Raw genomic sequence first — 21,067 nt, 5'->3', positions numbered from 1 at the left:
CAAGAGAAAATAAATGAAGATCAGCTCCACCTGATCAGTACTTTTTAATTGCTTTGGAGCTTGGACATTTGTATTTTCTCCAAACAAATGTTGACACCAAGCCTGCCGTATAAGGACGCGGCACTCTCCTCTCCGCCATCTTTCAGTCCTATTTGCGCAACATGGTGTATTATGTGATTTTAGCTATAGCAACCAATTAAATGTTTGCTTTCATTTCCTGAATTGTACTGGAGAAATGTCAAAAAGAATTTGATTGGTGCCCTCTCTCAGTGTTACTGCATTCACACCAAATGACAAGAACCGGAGACAAATACACTATCTATTGCTGGTAGTTTGAGTTACAGTAACAGCTGCGGGAAAGAAATGGTCATAGCGGACATCATTTGGGGCAATGTAAATTGTATGACAGTAAATCGCAGTCACCTACAGCCATGGCCAAAAGTTATGAGAATGACACATGTATTGGTTTTCACAAAGTTTGCTGCTTCAGTGTTTTTAGACCTTTTTGTCAGATGTTACTATGGTATACTGAAGTAACATTACAGCATTTCATAAGTGTCCAAGGCTTTTATTGACCATTACTTTAAGTTTATGCAAAGAGTCCATATTTGCAGTGTTGACCCTTCTTTTTCAAGACCGCTACAATTCGCCCTGGCATGCTGTCACTCAACTTCTGGGCCACATACTGACTGATGGCCGCCCATTCTTGCCTAATCAATGCTTGGAGTTTGTCAGAATTTGTTGGTTTTTGTTTGACACCCACCTCTTGAGGATTGACCACAAGTTCTCAATAGGATTAAGGTCTGGGGAGTTTCCTGGCCATGGACCTAAAATTTCTATGTTTTGTTCCCCGAGCCACTTAGTGATCACTTTTGCCTTATGGCAAGGTGCTCCATCATGCTGGAAAAGGCATTGTTCCTCACCAAACTGTTCTTGGATGGTTGGGAGAAGTTGCTCTTGGAGGATGTTTTGGTACCACTCTTTATTCATGGCTGTGTTCTTAGGCAAAATTGTGAGTGTCAAAAGCCTTTGACACTTATGAAATGCTTGTAATGTTACTTCAGTATACCATAGTAACTTCTTACAAAAAGGTCTAAAAACACTGAAGCAGCAAACTTTGTAAAAACCATTACTTGTGTCATTCTCAAAACTTTTCGCCATGGCAGTACACTCCTGGAATGTTCGGGAGACTCCTGAGTTAGGAAGAGACTTCCCAGGCTATCGAGAGAGCAGGAAAATCTCTTCGGCGAGTGTTTACCTGCTGTAAGGGGTGTGTGGACAATTGCACCATAATGCCCCACTCACGCCAGTAAGCACCAAGGAGTAGATTCAGTTCAGCGCTAGCTGCCACCCCCTTTTGGATCCCAATTTACTAAAACAGTTCTAGGGACCTAGGGCCTAATCCACTCCCCGTTACCTCCCCAAAACGCTCCCTGACCTTCAATCAGACAGCGAATAAATGGTCGCTGCGAGAGACTACGGTAATGATCCTTGACACATGCTAATTGCGACTTAGACGCCTGCGCGGTTTACTGAAAATCGCTCAACTCCGTAAACATCAGAATACAGTAGAATTCAGAATTAGGCCCTTAATCATTTTTCCAGTTGCTATTTGGGTTCATCGTGAATGTTAAATAGAAAGAAGATAAAAAAAAGCATTATGAGTAAAAGTTTCTGGGTGGAAGAAAAAGTTGCCTGTGCAGAGAAACTGGATAACTGAGAGCCCCCAGATAAGTTGCTTCTTACTTCATAGAGGTAACTAAAGAGAGACAACGCAAGTCACATGGGACCAAATAAAAACTGTATAAAACTTTCCAGGATTTACCAGCCACCGTTACACCTCCTCGTCCCTCTTCTCCTCGCCCCGTTCTCACAGACTGTGCGTGTCACGGCTGTTTATTTTTTTTATACGCAAGCTATGCCCGCTTTATTTCTCATACATAGCATAGGAAAAAATAGGAAGATTTGGCATGGCCGTGTCTGGATCTTATTAATGCGTCTCCTCTGTGTCTCAGCCTTTTGCTAATAAATCATCTTTTTATGTGGACATTTTATTTTCATCTGCAGGAAAGTCATTAGCTGAAAAATAGATGTTACAACCGCTTGGCTGCCAGCGAGGCTTCCAAAGCGCCGACGACCCCTTTGTCAGCAAAGGAGTTAAGATAGTTATCATATTTAATATGGATTTAGAGCTGGTTTGGTCTTTAAATTGCTGCCTTGTCCCTAAGAATGAAAGCGTCATTGTTACTTCTTTTTTTTTTATATATATATATACTTGAGTTTAATGTTGTTTCATGGTGGCCATATTTACTAACCATATGGGGACTTCCTTTAATGCTATATTCATTATGCAAACTACTGAAATCTAGCGGGGAACTTCAGAAAATCAAGGGATGTAGTCGGCGCCCTGGCGCACGCCAGTGGTCAGAATCTCGGCGCTGGAGTCCCGACAGTGCGCACCCAAGCCCCTCATAATTAGCCTATGACCTGTATAAGAGTTTAGATCGCCACCTTTTCTACTCTCCCACAATGTACGGGAGACTCACTAAATTCGGAGAGATCTCCCACGTCCCGGAAGGGTAGAAGCAGCCTCCCGGATCCCGCCCACTTCATTGATCGGGGATTTGTTGGCGTAATTTACACTGACATGCGACATCGAGGCTTCGCTGCTACTGTATAATTCTGAGAACCTCAGGGGTCTATTTACTAAGCAGGGTTAGGAGACAGAGTGAAAAGTGATAAGAAAGTGATAAGGTGCCAGCCAATCAGCTCCCAACTGTCATCTCACAGGCTGTGTTTGAAAAATCACAGTTGGGAGCTGATTGGCTGGCACCTTATCACTTTCTTATCACATTTCACTCTGTCTCCTAACACTGCTTAGTAAATAGACCCCTTAGTGTGATATAGCAGGGGACAGGGTCCTGATAACGTGAACAGGCACCCAACCCCCTTCCTCCTCGCATCGCCCCGCTGAAACAACACCCTGAGAATTCAATCTCTCAATTTAGTAGAATTCAGTGTAGAACAGAGACACAGATGCTTCTATGGAGCGGGATTTTCAACTTAATAGAATCAATTTAAGAATATTTTAAAATGCAAACATACCAGACCTCCAACAAAAAAATAACAACAACTACAACGTGTATACCACAGCAATAAGGCTTTACTCTCTGCTTAGGCTGCAGGCGCAAGGTACCCTTTGATGCCACCCATATTTCCATTCCCACTTTACAATATGGGCGCCTCCCCGTAGTAGACACAGCTCAGTCAGAAACGATAGGCTTCTATACGCAGGCAGTTTACTCAAGGCTACACCACCAACGGGTTTCACCATAGGACTTTGCCAGGAGGTGACTCTCCTGACGATGTCCTATGACAAAACATGTTTGTCTTTCATAATGTTTTCAATCTAATAAAAAGTTGAAAGTTCCGCTTTATGGAAGTGCCCTCTGTCCTTAGTCTGTGTTAGACGTGCATGGAAGGGGAAGTCTCATTGGAAATTCTACATTTTTCATTCCAAATTACATGTGAAATTATCTATCTATCTATCTATCTATCTATCTAGTATCTATCTATCTACTGTATCTATCTATCTATCTATCTATCTATCTATCTATAAATAGCAAGAGAGAGAGAGTTATCCTGAGAACATGACATGTTGGGAATACTTGAAGACTGCAGTTGGCGATTCCTGCTTTTAGGTGTTTGTCACATCAGAGTGCTTGTTTGTTTTCAAACCTACAGTATGACATGTACATAAATACTGTAGGAAACCTCTGTGTGCATTATGAGTAATTGTGCAACAGGCAGGGGTCCCGAGAAGGGGCGGGAGCGAGCAAGTACTTTTTACCCTGGCAGGGGCCCGGATCACTGGGCCTGATTCAGAGCCGGACGCTCTGACCAGAGCGCTCGCTCTGAATCAGGGCCCTCCTCCATGAAAATGGAGCGTCCTCTTGGACGCTCGTATAGCTGTGGGTGACCACCCACAGCTATAGCGAGCGTCCATGATGATGGTCGCGATGGTCAAAGACGAGACCCTGCGGTAGGGTCTCGCTGCCGCAAGCCCAGGAGTGATTTTGGCTCTATCAGAGCCAAAGTCACTCACACTGACATCATTACTGATGTCAGTGGGGCCGGACTCAGACGGTAGGCGTTCCCATGGGAACGCCTCCGTCTGGCCGCCACGCCCCCGGCACGCCCACCAAATGGGGCGCGCTGTCAGTCACCATCGACAGCTCGCCCCCTTTGGGCCGAGACCCAGAGCGACGTATTTCTCGTCGCTCGCCGAGTCTCGCGCATCCGCACGACGGAGCTCCCTCCTTCGTGCACATGCGCAGTCTCACAACATCGACCCGCTAGCGAGCGAACTTTGCTCGCGAGCGGGTCTGAATGACCCCCACTGACCGGAGTGTAGTTGGGACTGGAGCGAATACTAGCTCAACTATAATCACAGTGTTAAATAAAGCGACTCTGTATTTGTGTGCTTCATGCAAAAGTAGTCAGTAATCTCTCAGCATGCAGAAAATAAAGGAACACCCTGTCTGTGGATGGCCAATTGGAGGTCTCAAATCAATTTTTTGGGATTGATTCAGGATCGCCATCTTTTATATTAAATGCACTTAAAAACCTTGGAAATAATATTACCAGACAAGAAAAAGGAAATATGTTCCCTCAGCGCTCTGCAAAGGACCAGCAATGAGACTTGAATACTAGGGACTGTACTCAATTAGCGGCGATAATATCGCCGGCGATAAAAACATCCAATTTTTGTGTGATATTATCACACCAGTGATAATCGGACAGACTGAACAGGTGATAAGTTTTCACAATCTCAGAGTAGGTGAAAAAAAAAATGCAAAATCCCTATTTTTGGCTAAAAATGTGGGGATTTCTTTCAGAACCCTTTGGACACTCCTCCCCCCCCCCCCCAATTATAAATTACCCCAAAAATTGTTTGTAACTTGCGAAATTTGGCCCAAAATATCCTGTCAAGTTTTTATGTGAAAAAAAAAAATCACTGCAAAATGGGTTAAAGTTTTGGGTCTGGTATTTCGGTGGGCTGTATGGATGCGACAGGTCGGGTTTTTTAACTTTTTTTTAAAAGTGCGCATTTACAACACCAAAATATACTTGCACCCATTTTAACGTACCCCCAATTTAAGTGCAGCAGTAATTTCCTGGAAAAAAAACATCGCTTTCTGTTATTTTCCAAAATTTTTTCATATACGCAAATTACAGCCAACCGACGCAATTTTAGTACCCTAAATACTTTTATTACGGCCAGTAATACACTTCTAAATTACTTCCCTATGTACGTTAGGCATTTTTTGGAGTACAGACTCATTTTCCAGAATGTCCTGACATTTTCACTTGTTCTCGGAGGATAAATTATTGCACCTACCCATTTTTGCCTGTTTTTTACTGAAAAACGGGAGCGCGCATGCGAAATCGGCTGATATGAAAACGGCCCCAAGTGATAATAGAAATACGGAGATCTCAGGGCCTGATTCAGAGCCGGACGCTCTGACAGAGCGCTCGCTCTGAATCAGGGCCGTCCTTCTTGTTTTTCAGAGCGGCCTCCTGGCTGCTCGCATAGCTGTGGGTAACCACCCACAGCTATAGCGAGCGGCCAAAAAGATGGTCTTGACCATCGCGACTATCGGGCTTGCGACGAGACCCTTGTGGTAGGGTCTCGTTGCCGCAAGCCCCAGAGTGCTTTCGTCTCTAACAGAGCCGAAAGCACTCCCACTGACATCAATTGTGATGTCAGTGGGACCGGCCCCAAACGGAGGCATTCACATGGGAACGCCTCCATTTGGCCAGCCACTCCCCCGGCCCGCCCACCAAAGGGGCGTGCTGTCACTCAACATCGACAGCTCGCCCACTTTGGTACGAGACCCGGAGCAACGGATTGCTCGTCGCTATCCGGGTCTCGCGCATGCACACGACGGAGCCGGCTCCGTCGTGCGCATGCGCACTGGGCCTCCATCGACTCGCTTGCGAGCGCATTGGATCTGAATCAGGCCCTCAGTTCGCATATATTTGCAAAGAAATGTTTAAATCACTAGGCCACATCAAGGCTTCTCTGCTTTGGTGGTCCCTAACACTACGTGATAATAGCACCAATTTTGGGTCAAATAATATTTCCATGCATGCACAGACAGATGTCGTCAATGCGCAGTTACAATGGGGTCACCGGAGAGGAAGGTAAGAACATCACCGCCACAATCGTGATATCTGGATTGATCCTATCAATATAACATGTCCCGGTATCGGGAGAGACCCCGTAATGTATCGAACATGAGGATCCATCTTTCAAAATAATTAATAAATAATAATAAATAAAAAATCGATATTCGATGTCCAGTTGCTTGGCTGCATTGCATACACGGTACATAACCGCTGGTGTCTGAATAGTGCCTTTCACATGCATTTAGGAAGCATATGCAACACATGTAGCACAAAACATTATTGTTCCAAGTGAGTCCACGCAATCCTCGTCTTTACCGGTGTTTTATAGCTTTTTTGGGGGGAACGCTACTAATTTAATTTCCATATATACGTATTTGCTGCATTTAAAAACATTTAAAATTACAGAGTCATCTCTATGACATGAGTGAAAACACATCTCACAACTCCACTTTTAAATTTTATGAACTTTTGCCGGTACTAGGACGTTACTTTTACGCCTGCTCGTGTTCCCATTGTATGGTACTAACTGTAAATTTACGGATGGTAACTTGCGTCAAGAACCAAAACGAAGTATATAACGGCATAGATAGTTACCACTTTTACGTATACACATTTCACTGTAGATCGATACAGATAGACGCAAAAAAAATACTGGTATCACCGGTAGGCGAGGGGGCACTTAGATCTCGCTTCCCAGGCTCTGCCAATGTCATCAGCTACAATGCTCCTAGACTTACATGTGTTTATCATGGGCAGACTGAACTAGATTGGGGATGCCGATGCTCGGGAATCCCAGCGATCAGAATCCCGACACCGACATCCCGACAGGGTTAGGATATCGACACCTGTCGGGTAAGTATCCTAACCCTCCCCCTACCTCCCAGCACCCTAAACCTAACCTCCCCCAGTGCCTAAACCTAACCCTCCTCCCCTAGTGCCTAACCCTATCCCTCCCCCTACTACCTAACTCTAACCCCTAACCCCACTACTTTCCTTCGGAATTCTGGCGGTCAAGATGCCGGTGCCAGGATTCTGGCAGGTGTCAGGATTTCGGCGCCTGCATTCTGGGCGCCAGCATCGCAGTTGTCTGTATTTCAACTGCATTCCAATTAACGTATGTCATCGATACCCAATATAGCCCAAGGCTGTATTATTGAACATTGGCCCTGATTCAGAGCCGGACGCTCTGACCAGAGCGCTCGCTCTGAATCAGGGCCCACCTCCATTAAAATGGAGCGTCCTCTTGGACGCTCGTATAGCTGTGGGTCACCACCCACAGCATATATGAGCGTGCAAAAAGATGGTCGCGATGGTCTTGACCATCGCGACCATCGGAACTGCGAGTGAAAGCCTGCGGTTGGGTTTCCCAACCGCAAGGCCAGGAGTGATTTTGGCTCTATCAGAGCCAAAATCACTCCCACTGACATCACTAGTGATGTCAGTGGGGCTGGCTTCAGACGGTAGGCGTTCCCTTGGGAACGCCTCCGTCTGGCAGGCACGCCCCCGGCACGCCCACCAAAGGGGGCGTGCTGTCAGTCACCATCGACAGCACGCCCCCTTTGATGAGACACTCCGAGTGAAGGAAAGTCCTTCGCTCGCCGGGTCTCGCACATGCGCACGACGGAGCCCCCTCCGTCGTGCGCATGCGCAGTGGGGAACATCGACCCACTTGCGAGCGTACTGCTGCTCGCGAGTGGGTCTGAATGACCCCCATTATCTGTTGATTGTAAGTTTGCGAGCAGGACCCTCATTCCTCAATTCTCTGTCTGTCCTTTATTACCCAGTCTCGATTTATTACGGCTTTGTTCCGCTACATAAATAACTGCCCATAATTAAGTAATAAATAAATTGTCCTGATAAAGAGGTAACATATAACAGATTAACGGTGATGGGTGAACAATCAATTCACAGTTGCAAAAGTGACTACTGGCTGAATATTAGAGAGCAGGAAGGGGACATGTAACCCACAAAACCTCCCTTCCATGTATGAATTAGTGGTACTGCTATTATTGGGAAGAGGTAGCAGCTTGCTGTCACGCGCTAACATCTACGGAGGAAACTCACGCTACAGATCTAGGCCAGCCAACCTCTCCATGTCCAGAGTGTAACACTCAGGGGTCTATGTACTAAGCCATGGAGAGAAAGTAGACGGGGATAAAGTACCAACCAATCAGCTCCTGACTGTCATTTTACAGGCTGAGTTTGAAAAATGTATTAGTTGGTGCTTTATATCCGTCCACTTTATCTCTTAGTACATAGACCCCTCAATCTCCACCTTAGCTGGAGATGTGACTGGTATTACAGCCCTGCTGCACATATTATTCGCCTCTGATAATGACATATTCCGATGTTCCTATAACATCAGCCACGATTTACAGCACGTTTACGTTACACGATCATTCATTCTCACCTTGCTGAACCCCTCAGGGAATGTTTCCACTGCTGTTGTAAAACTGGATATCTATGTACGACAATCCCTTTCTCACCTGGAGCGCTGTTTATAATGAATCTCTCACTGCAGCTGTAAAACCTCAACAAAAATTATATGGTCGCCAGCTTGGTTCCACATGGAAATAGGAACAGATCAAAGGTGTGAAGCAAGGGCCAGGTGTCAGGCAGAGGAGATGAGTTAACCTGTTTCAGCTCACAGTTAAAATCTACCTCACTGAAAACAAACAGAAAGTCAGTTTCATCCAATCATGAAGGGCATCCCGGGCACTGATCCTCCGTCTGGCTATAAAAACAATTGCGGCACAGACAGCCATCACTGGCCAGCAAGCATTAGGAAGTATTTGCTGATAAATCTTTATTAGGATCCAGATATTCTGCCCAGCGCCCCAGCTTGTGGAATACTGCAATACACAGGAGCCTTGCTCAGATCTGGGAAGATCAGACTGTACCCTGAATCTTAATTGCCTATTCTCCTGGAACCGCCGGGAGGCTACCGAAAATGTAATGACGCTCCCAGCCGCCAGGAAAAGCAGGCAAGTCTCCCGACCGGCGCCTACCCCCCGCACCCTCTCAGACACCCGCCCACACACACACCCAAGAATGCCGTGAATTAACAGTTAATTGATAGGATTGAACAACCAGATTGCAATGAGTGTGGCTATCATTAGGTTAGACATTAGCATATCAAGGGGCCTATTCACTATGTTAATTATCGAGCCCGATAATTAACACACTGACTCGCCACGGACGCCGGAGCAATTCATCATTGCTCCAGCTCTGAGACGGCTCATCCGAAAAATCAGCCGGCCCAGCGAGCGGCTTCACTGCTCCTTTCGGAGCAGTGAATCTTTTCACTACTAGCGAGAGCGGTGCGCATGCGCAACAAGAGCCCCGACGACCAGCGGAAGGAGCCGGACAGGGGCGGAGGGATCCGAAAGGTTCCCTCTTCGCGACCCGGGACTCCTTCCCATAGGAGAAGATGGCGAATGCTACCGCAATCAAGCTCCGAAAAAATAATATTTTCTGAGCTTGATGAATTTTGTCCCCATATTAGTGTATGGGGACAGCGGGCCATTCCTCCAGAGGAAGGTAAACAGGAGATATCCAGCCCATCGGTGTCACCCATGTTTGTCTGCCCCCTCCCCTTTAGAATGTAAGCTCTCACGAGCAGGGCCCTCTTCCCTCATGTGCTTCTCCTTCACTTAATTATACTCTAATTTATAACAGCACCCAACCCTTGGTTACAGACACCATGCTGCTTATCTAATACCCCTTTTCCACCAAAATTCCAGGTGTGACCAAGAGTTGGAACAGGGTTCCTATCCGGATCAGACCCGGAATTTACCCGGCGCCGACTCGGGATATTCCCAAGTCGGCGCCGCTCAAACCGGAGTCGGGTCTGCATAGACCAGGCTTTTCCGGCATGAAAGTGGACGCTTGGAGATGATATCATCTCCAAGCGCCACTGAAGCCGGACCAATCGGACGGCTTGCGGCGCACTGCAGGTCATCAAGACCCGGAGTGCGCTGTACACGCAGCAGGGTTTCATGGGCTACGCCCGTGTTATACCCTGCTAGTTACCTGGGTTGGACTGCTGGGTCACTCGGCCCGGCGATCCAACCCTCACCCCTTTTACACCAGGGAGCTGCCCGGGTTAACCCTGCAATAACCCGGATTTTAGCTCCGGTGTAAAAGGGGTATAAGTGTTATGCAGCAATGTATAAATCATGTATCTGTCCTGCATTGTTGTACTGTTAATATCTGTTTTCTTGTGTGCTTCTTAGTTTATGTACTGTGTAAGGCGCTGCAGAACCCTTGTGGCGCCATATAAATAAAGGATAATAATAATAATAATATCTGTGATACTAGTGTGTGGGGTGTATATCTGTGATATCTCCTGCTTTACCTTCGTGATGAATGGCCCGATAACTTCATTTTTGTAATTACATGTGAAAATGGACTTTTTCGCCTGCTTTTGTAAAAATTAAGTGGTGATGAATAGGCCCCATAGAGCGGGATGTACTAAGTGTAAGAGAATATGGGTCTAAAACTCTGAAAACTGCTGTTGCCGTTGGTGTACGGGCAGAAGGACTCCCTGGTCATAAACCCAAAAGTCCTACCATCGCAAAGGACAGCTGTTTTCGGGGCGCTATTAACGCAGTTATGCACGCGGTCAGTGGAGGGATGTATCGCATAATGCGATGCTTGATATGTCCCGCCCATACACGTTTGGTCATTGATATACTGTACATGACTGTGTGGAAGCATTGTATGTAAGGTTCATAATTTGGGTGTGAATTTTGGGGCCTATTTTTTTTAAAAATGGCAGACAAGGGTATGACGACATTGACCTCTTTGTTGGCAGTCCTGGTCCCCTCTGCGCATGTGTTAGCTGGCTTTCGCTTATTCACACATGCAAGCTGCAAAACCATACTGAGGGCCTCATTCAGAGGCGGTCGTAGGATGCAAGCGGTCGCTCAGAAACAGGGCGGCCGCTTGCATCCTGAACGGCAGCCTCCATGTCGGTTGTTAGGCTATGGGTTAACACCCACAGCTCTAACGACCGCCAAGGGAGATGGTCGCGATGGTCAAGACCATTGCGACCATCGGGGCTTACGACAAGACCCTAGGGTAGGGTCTCATCAACCTTAAGCCCCAGGGAGCTTCCGCTCTGTTTGAGCAGGAAGCTCCTCACTGACATCACTGATGATGTCAGTGGGGACGCCCACAAAACGGCAAGCGCCCCCTGCTCGCCCAGCAAACGGAGCGAGCTGTCAATCAACATCGTCAGCTCGCTCCGTCTGCTTCGAGCCCGCTAATGACGGGTGATCCGTCGTTAGCGGGGGCTCGCGCATGCGCACGACGGAGCCGTCTCCGTCGTGCGCATGCCCTGTGGACCAACATCGAGCCGGTTGTGAGTGCTCAGCGGTCGCAACCGACTCTGAATAAGGTCCTGAGACTCCATATAAATAAATAAAAATAAAAACCTGGTAATTATTTTTATATATTTATCTAAGGAAAAGATGCTGTATTAAAGTCGCCATACTACATGGTGACAGTGATCGGAGGTCAGCGGCCAGGGAACCACAACCGTTTTTTCCAATGCAGATTGGGCTTTAAAAGTTTTCATTAATTGGCCCCTTTATGTTTTCAAATAAGCCTTTTCAGCCATAGGGGGAGATTTATCAAAGCTTGGAGAGAGATAAAGTGGAGAGAGATTAAAGTACCAACCAATCAGCTCCTGTCATAAGTGACAGTTAGGAGCTGATTGGTTGGTACTTTCTCTCCACTTTATCTCTCTCCAAAGTTTGATACATCTCCCCCAAAATCGCATTGTTCTAGTCTTTAGCTTATTTTGATCTGCAAATCGAAATTATATTTACCATAACACAATGTGAATAAATCAGCCACAACCCGCATTGGAATGAGCACCGTAGTCACTGCGTGGCCACTGTACTCTTCCCCGAACCATCTGCTAGCACCCCAGTAGCAGATAAAACAAGAGAGTAGGGGGGGGGGCAAAGCCTATAGGTGCATATACACGTAACGATTTTTTGAACGATTTGTCGTTAACGAAGTCGTTATCGTTCAATCGTTCAAAAAATCGTTCAGTTTCTGAGTTATAACGGTGAACGATAATCGTTCAAGCGCGCTCCCATTTGTAGTTTGTAGTTCATCGTCCATTTCAGACTGTCCAACATAACGATTTTCATTAAGGGAAGGAACATTTTTCGTTCATCGTCGTAAAAATCGTTCATTACACTTCAAAAAATCGTTCACTTTTTCAAGGGAAAATCTGACAGAAAATCTGACAGATAATTGTTGGTTACAAAATTGTTACGTGTGTATGCACCTTACTGACAACTGGAGTTGTGCCAAACAAGCACCAGACAGCTGCGGGGAACTCCTGGCGGTAGACAAACGGTCACATCCAGACTAATGGTGCATACACACGATCAGATTTTTCCTTCAGATATGAACGATAACGATTTAAAAATCGTTCAGTCGTTCATATCTGAAGGAAAATCGTTCATATCTGACATGCCTGAACGATGGACGATCAACGATGCGCGTTCCCGATGGTCAGATAACGATTTCTGATATCTGATGTGTTTGCAGTCAGACTTGGACGATTCCATTCATTTTAATGCAGTCAAAAATCGTTCAATCGTTCAAATCGTTCAAATCGTTTAATCGTTCAATCGTTCATCTGACAAATCTGACAAGTCTGACAAATCTGACCGTGTGTACGCTCCATAAGGTGGACAAAAGTTGATCCCCCCCACGGCCCACGCAGCCTACCACTGCCATAAGCACTGCCACTAACCGCCCTGGTAGCTCAACAACAAATTACCTGAAGCAGGAGCCCTCGGCAATCCCCCAAGAAGTCCTGTGCTACCTGTGGTTTATCCCCCCTCCCCGCACCTACTTTTGTGCCATGGCTCCTCTCTGGTTACCTATGACGCCAGCATACAAGGTTAATAAAGTCCAGTCAATGCACCGAGTACTGGCAAATCTAGATCTGCGCTATGATTCAATTCAATAGATGCAATTTACAATGCCATATTTATTGCTCTTTTTGTGCCTTAGTATATGCTAGGCCAGGGGTAGCCAACTCTGGTTCTCGAGAGCTACTAACAGTGCATGTTTTCCAGGTCTCCTCACAGAAGTGTAATAATTAACTCCACCTGTGGATCTTTTCTAATGTGTTTCTGAGTAATGAATACACCTGTGCACCAGCTGGGTGGTCTGGAAAACGTGAACTGTTAGTAGCTCTCGAGGACCGAGGTTGGCCACCCCTGTGCTAGGCCATTGTTTCGTGCTAAGACGTATATGGCAGTGTAGATTCAGGAGCAATCACAAAAGCAGTCACACGACATTGTGTGTGGCTGGAGGGGTTGGGGGGAGGTGGACTTTTACATAACGCTAGAGTAATTTTTTGCTTTGTAAATTAATTATAAATATGTTTCTTTCATTCAATTTTTTCTAAATCCATTGTCGATAGTCGTGATGTAATCTATCTATACATAATAATAAAGTAGGCGTCTGTCTGTGTGTTTGGGCTAATCTCGAGAACCATTGGCGCATTTTGATGCAGTTGTCACTATTCCATAGAGCATTTGTGGAGGAAGGTTTAGGTGTATGAAACATTAATGTGTGACAAATAGGAGCCGAGTAGTCAATGAAAAAACTGACATCCGAGCACTGTTAAAGAAATACCACAACTCATACTTGCCGACATCCCAGCTGCCCCCTCTGGGAGGGAGCAGTCAGGTCGGCTTAGCAGGGGGGGCGGGGCCGGCATAGAGGGGCGTGGCCGGGCACATTACACTGCGTTTAGGGGCGTGATTTCCAGGATTGTGAAACAGGGGGCGGGGTCATGATGACAGAATTCAACGTGAATCGCGTCATCAGCCCCCACCGCTGCGGGTGTTTGTGGCTGCATTGCAGCGAGGGGGGGGGGGGGACTTTAGGGGCCGGGAGACTTGCCTACTTTTCCGGGGGGGCAGGGAGCGGCAACCGATTTTCGGGAGGCTCCCAGCCAAATCGGGAGAGTAGGCATGTATGCCACAACGATGGACTTTATTTTATACCATGGAGAAAGTGAAGCCCCTGTTTACTGACATAAATTTTCAGTTTTTTACCTTTCCTATTGCATTAAACCTTCTATCGGATGAGGTGTTGTCATGTGTGCAAACCACTTATCATACTAACATAAAATAAAGACACTGAGACGTGGATTTGGCAGATAACTTGATGGCGATTTATTGGAGCAATAATAATTATTATTTATTTATTATTTATTTACGGATGTATGGTGGCAAAGAAAGGACGGGCAGAAATCAGCCAAATCTCTTATGCCCACACACAAACAACAAAAGGCATAGCAGGCGTAGATCGCCCAGAGTGCATACACATAACCATGTAAACCATGTCAACAACAAAAGGTAACGCTCACCCCCATCTTGACTTCCCACCCGTTTAGGTGGTGATACTGCCCCCCGTTAGGTTGGTACAGCCAACTACCAGTCAACGAAGGGAGCGCCCTTAAATCATAATTGCACCCGGACTGGTGACCTGCCGTTCTTTCCCGCCACCCAAAACCAAACCCACCACATACCAAAATTTATAGGGGAGGGAGGGTGGGGAATCTGGAACAAAGAGGCTTTGGCCCACACTTCTAGCCCATTATATAATGTTCCTGTTACAAACCCGCCCCTGCTTGCCATAGGCTAACTCCAACAAGTAATTTGCATACATGCCGGCCCCCATCCTAGAGGTTTAAAACACCTCTTTTCTTATGCAATCTTTCGGTTTCTCTTATGTAAAAAACGATTCTTTAATATCAAACGACTCCAATTCTTCCCGGTAAGAGTCTGCTTTGGCATGACAATCAATAAAACACAGGGACTGACACTTAACGTGGCTGGATTTGACCAAAGTGGAGACTATTTTATTTTTCTGGACAACTTTACGCGGCCCTTTCGCGTGTCACGTCAAAACAAAATCTTTTCGTGTTGACGTCATGAGGGAAAGCGACTAATGTCATCTACAAGGCAATCAGTTAAAAAAAGACTATCGCCGTAAATTCAAAATTGCTCCCGTGCAAAGCCGGGGTCGGTCGCTAGTATTACATAATTTTAGCCACTAAGGGGTCTATTTACTAAGCAGTGTTAGGAGACAGAGGGAAAAGTGATAAGAAAGTGATAAGGTGCCAGCCAATCAGCTCCCAACTGTCATTTTTAAAACACCCTGTGAGATGACAGTTGGGAGCTGATTGGCTGGCACCTTATCACTTTCTTATCACTTTTCACTCTGTCTCCTAACACTGCTTAGTAAATAGAGCCCTAAATGCTGCACTGCTGCGATGTTTAGTAACACATATAGGGCCTGATTCAGACCCACTCGCGAGCGGCTGTCCGCTCGCAAGTGGGTCGATGTTATGCACTGAGCATGCGCACGACGGAGGGAGCTCCGTCGTGCGCATGCGCCAGACGCGACGAGCGAAGGAAAGTCCTTCGCTCGTTGTGTCCGATCAAAGGGGGCGTGCTGTCAATGTTGATTGACAGCACGCCCCCTTTGGTGGGCGTGCCGGGGGCGTGCCTCCCTGACGGGGGCGTTCCCACGGGAACGCCTCCCGTCAGAAGCCGGCCCACTGACATCACTAGTGATGTCAGTGGGAGTGATTTTGGCTCTGATAGAGCCAAAATCACTCCGGAGCTTGCGGTTGAAAACCTCAACCGCAGGCTCCGGCTCGCAATTTCGATGGTCGCGATGGTCTCGACCATCGCGGCCATCACAAAGCACGCTCGTATAGCCTGTGGGTGGTGACCCACAGCTATACGAGCGTCCAGGAGGACGCTCCATGAAAATGGAGCCCGGCCCTCATTCAGAGCGTGCGCTCTGCTCAGAGCGTACGGCTCTGAATGAGGGCCATAGTTGACAAACGCATTGAACATTATGCACCTTACTTCCATCACTGGCTACATGGATATATACGTAATCAGCCATTTTATAAGCAGACAACTCAATTATACACTGCATTTATCCAAATTAATAACAGAAGACATTGCATAATCATTATGATTACCCTTTATAATTATAACTGAAACAAAGGGAAACATTTTGTCATTTAAATAAAAACACATGTACGACGGGAGGTGGAAAAATAACGAAAAAAGTGTTCGACTAAGCAACGTCCCCAATTGCATCTGTCACTGAGCCTGCCGATAGCAGATACTAACACAAGTACATTGTCATGTAACAAGGGATCAACATGGCCGCCATTAACAGGTCTGTGAGAGAACAACGGTTTGGGTATGTGCCAGCCACATTCCAAGGGCACATTAACCAGCAAGAGATCATGAACAATGCCTATTCTGTTCTGCGGTGGGTGGTCCCATCTCCTAATTTGCAGATGTTTGCTATTAACATATACCCGAGTGAAACTACACTGGTTCACCCCTTTTGCTGTCACACAATAGCTGTGCCAGTCATAACAAAAAATATATACATTATCTCAGGCAAAAATAAAGTACCTCAGAGAGCTTAGGACACGGTTACATGACCGTGCGGTGATATGATTTGTAAACAGACCGCCCAATGCATTGGTGGGATTGTAAGGCGTGGTGGATAAACAGAAAACAATGGTATGTTATTTGTTGTGAGCAGTGCCGTAAATAGACTTTACGGTGCCCCGTGCCAGAGTGAGCATTGGCGCCCCCTCCATAATTTTTTAAATAACGACATAAGATGAGTGCACCTGAAAAAGGGTCATGGCCTCATGTGGAAGGGCCAGGGAAGAGATAAAAGAAGAGGAAGCTACAAGTGAGAATGATAATAAACAGAAAATTGACAGGCCCAAACAGCGCCCATAGGCAAACGCAGGGGGGTTTCCGTCTGCCTGGAAACCCCCCTCCCCAGCCCACACCATGACCAAAATAGAAATAGTAATATAATATAATTTTACTATTGCTGCATGTTATTCTCAGTATCACAAATGAAATAATTAGCACCACCTGTGGATCTTTTAACATGTATCAGCCAGTAATAAATAACCTGTGCACCAACTAGGAGATCTGGAAAACATGCACTGTTAGGGATGTACTGCTATAGAGTCCAATATGTATATATATATGTCGAAGGCAGTGCTAGGTTCTTCTGCTGCTCCTCCAGGCTCCCGGACTTGCACCAATAATCTGGAATGGTGCCCTGTGCCATGGCACAGGTCTCTCTACACTAGTTGAGGCCCTGGTTGTGAGCGCTTGTAGAACCAGTGCAGTGCAATGTACAGTACAGTATATAACATGCAATTGCTTTATAGATAACCAAACAAAACCTTTTTTTAGCTATAGTGACGTAGAAAGCTGAACATTACTCTCGGAAGCCATCTTTTGACTGAATTGTGCAGCACTTGGATGTGCATTGAAATTTTAGTAGGATAATGCTCCTTCGAGGATATTATACCCCTTTTACACCGGAGCTAAAACCCGGGTTTTTGAAGGGTTAACCCGGGCAGCTCCCTGGTGTAAAAGGGGAGAGGGTTGGATCGCCGGCTCGAGTGACCCGGCAATCCAACCCAGGTAACTAGCAGGGTTTAACATGGGCGTAGCCCGTGAAACCCTGCTATGGGAACAGCGCACTCCGGGTCACGAAGACCTGGAGTGCGCTGCTAGCCGGCCGATTGGCCCGGCTTCAGTGGCGCTTGGAGATGACGTCATCTCCAAGCATCCACTTTCACTCCGCAAAAGCCGGGTCTATGCAGACCCGACTGCGGTGTGAGCGGCGCTGACTCGGGAATATCCCGTGTCAGCGCCGGCAAAATTCCGGGTCTGATCCGGATAGGAACTTTGTTCCAACTCCGGGTCAGACCCGGAATTTAGGTGTAAAAGGGGTATTAGTTAGACGTCTTATTTTACTAGATTACGGCTGAAGGTCAATACAATTTTCATAGATGCAATTGCTTCATGCTACAGCTTGCTCATTTGCTTGCTATATTAATTGCAAACATCAATGTATGGAGTCTTTGGAAGGTTTTAGATTGTTTGGTAAAGACTGAGAGAAGGGAATGAACAGATCACCATAGGGGGGGATGGGGGGTTACTACTTCTAAGTGTAATATTTTATTTACCCAGTTTGGCGAATCTATTTGTGCAACCAACAGACAATTAGGCTATATCATTTACTGCCGAATGTTATCACGGCATGGCCCAGCTGGATAGAGTACACATGAACAAGCCCTACAAATGCATGTTTTTATTATCATTATTATTATTATTATCATTATTATTATTATTATTATTATAAATGATAAAAGCTGCTTGTTGAATGGCTCCTGTAAAATACTAACAAGAACTCCGCATTTATATATGTGAAGCATTTTCGTTCTTCCGAAACGTCAGAGCAGCGTCTGTGTACTTTTCAAGTCCATTTTACATAATGGATGTGATGCATCAGGTCAATTTTAACTCATTTGGCAGCAATTAGAGGAGTACATGTTTAATTGATTATCGTTAAGAGACAGAACAACAACTGGACATACTGTAGGAGGGGCTGGTTTCAGTATGAAACTGTTGGGATCTTATCCCAGTATCTTTACCTCAGCAGCAAGCAAAACAGGAATGCCCATTGGCCAGCCAGAGTATGGGGAATGGGGAGGTTTCAACCAAAAAGCGGGACTGTCGGTCTGTATGGCCAAGTCACAACCTTAGATTATCACTAAAATAATTTCTGGACAGACAGCTGGTCTAACACTGTGAGACATCATCTCACCAAGCGGTCTAATACTCTATATACCACTTGGCATTTATTTCGAGGATGTTCGAAGCCACCAGCCAACCTAAAATAGATGATGGAGCAGCATGGCAGTGCAATGGTTAGCTTGCTGCATCACAGTACTGCGGCCCTCGATTTTGATTGCCAACAAGGCACTGTGGGGGTCATTCAGACCCGGTCGTTAGCGCCGATGCGCTCGGACCGGGTCGATGGCCCCCCACAGAACATGCGCACGACGGCGACGGCGCCATCACGCGCATGCGTGAGACCCGCTACGACCGACAACGCCGGTCGTAGCGGGTCTCGATCCAAAGGGGGCGAGCTGTCGATGTTGAATGACAGCTCGCACCGTTTGGAAGGCGGGCCGGGGCGGTGCCAGCCCAAACGGAGGCATTCCCATGGGAACGCCTACCGTTTGGGGGAGGACCTACTGACATCACTAGTGATGTCAGTGGAGAGCTTCCGGCTCAGACAGAGCCAAAAGCTCTCCGGGGCTTACGTCGTAAGCCCCGATGGTCGCGATGGTCAGAGATCATCGCGACCATCACCAGAGCGGTCGTTAGAGCTGTGGGTGTTAACCCACAGCCTAACGACCGCAACAGAGGCGGGCGGTCAGGATGCAAGCGGCCGCCCAGTTTCTGAGCGACCACTTGCATCCTCCGACCGCCTCTGAATGAGGCCCTATATGTGTGGAGTTTGTATGTTCTCCACAGTGTTTGCATGGGTTTCCTCCATACAGTATGCTCCAGTTTCCTCCCACACTACAAAAACACCCTGGTAGGTGAATTGGCTTCGCACAAAAAATGAACCCGAGTGTGTACTGTACATGTGGTAGGGAATATGGATTGTAAGCTCCAGTGGGGCGAGCCACATTGAAATACTGAATGACTGAAACACTCCCTTTATAGGACTGCTATATATACTGGCGCAATATAAATAACTGTAAATAAATAATTAAAAGTACATATATTATCTTCACTCTTTCATTATTATTAGTTGCTATGGACAATTATACTATGCTTCATATCATTAATAGCGTTATTACGTTTTAAATTTTGCAGAAAAAATAAAAAATCAACGACAGTAAGTTGTCTTGCGTAAACAAAATAGGGAATTTTTAAATAATTTAAAAGAAACAAACATGAAAAATGCTTCGATGGAGTCATTACAGTCCAGGTTTTAAGGCTATCCATGTTTGAGCCCAGATGGTTAAAACAAATTGACTGAGGTACTAATTAAGTCACCTGTGCTCAAGCAGGGATATTCTTAAAACCTGGACTGTAATAGCAGAGTTATCTAAATCTAAAAATGTTAAAGAGTAGACTCAACATCACCCCTATTCTATCTAGAGTAGGCCTGAAGCTTATACCAATATTAGGAGTGGGGAGCCTGGGTGTCAGTGTCCTGTCCCTGGCTGGGCAGTAACAGATACTCATATATATAATTATATATATAGTATATTATATACCCATATATACTATATATCCATATACTCATTTTACTCAATATTTCAGCACCATGTGGAACTCTGACGTTCCTGTTGCTGTCAGGACTGTGCTTGGTGCCGGTTCTCCAAATTACTACATAGCCGTCCATCTACAAAAGGGTTAATATAATACACAACAAGTAGACCTGGAGCGCAGAGGGTGTGATGTACACACCCCTGAGCCCTGGCGCTATCAGCTACAAAGAACCTTTTCATTATAAGACAGTTATTATTTATAAGACAATTATTATTTATTCTCCAGAGGTGTAATTGGTGCATTCTAAATAAAGGGACGATATATAGCAAATAACACAAAGAAATAATGTCACGGGCAGCAAAGTGCCAATTAATACCATGACAAATCCTACTCTCTCTCTATTTAGCGTTTATCTTCACGTTACCTGACACTTCATTGTATATTTTGGAATAAAAAAATAAACTTAAAAAAACAAAATGAAATAAAAACAGATTAACAACAGCAAAAAAAAAAAAATGCAACGACCCATCTCGGGATATTATGTATTAAATGGGCTGAGAAATAGATTATGAAATACGCCGGGAGAATTTGTGGCAATGTGACAGATATGAAATAGAGGAGGGGGAAAGAAAGGTTATGACCCATATTATATATCAGATAACCTCTGACACGTTTCACCAAATATT

The 21,067-nt window shown here is 45.8% G+C and overlaps 1 protein-coding gene across 4 annotated transcripts in view; it reads right to left on the bottom strand.

Annotated features, from left to right (window-relative positions):
* SATB2 (SATB homeobox 2) overlaps positions 1 to 21,067 on the bottom strand; it is a 240,736-nt gene that overhangs the window by 189,614 nt on the left and 30,055 nt on the right. The window contains exon 1 of one of the 4 annotated variants that reach the window (XM_088461115.1): positions 8,603 to 8,651. The exons of the other annotated variants lie outside the window; for them this stretch is intronic. The gene's annotated coding sequence lies outside the window, so the exon portion shown is untranslated. Of the gene's footprint in view, positions 1 to 8,602; positions 8,652 to 21,067 lie in introns of those variants that run through there. 4 annotated transcript variants of the gene reach the window in all.

The sequence above is a fragment of the Taudactylus pleione genome, unplaced genomic scaffold (assembly GCF_031769625.1).
Source record: "Taudactylus pleione unplaced genomic scaffold, aTauple2 ptg001017l, whole genome shotgun sequence".
Taxonomy (NCBI): Eukaryota; Metazoa; Chordata; class Amphibia; order Anura; family Myobatrachidae; genus Taudactylus; species Taudactylus pleione.
The sequence above is the reverse complement of the archived record's forward strand: the minus strand, read 5'-3'. Positions and strand labels throughout refer to the sequence as shown.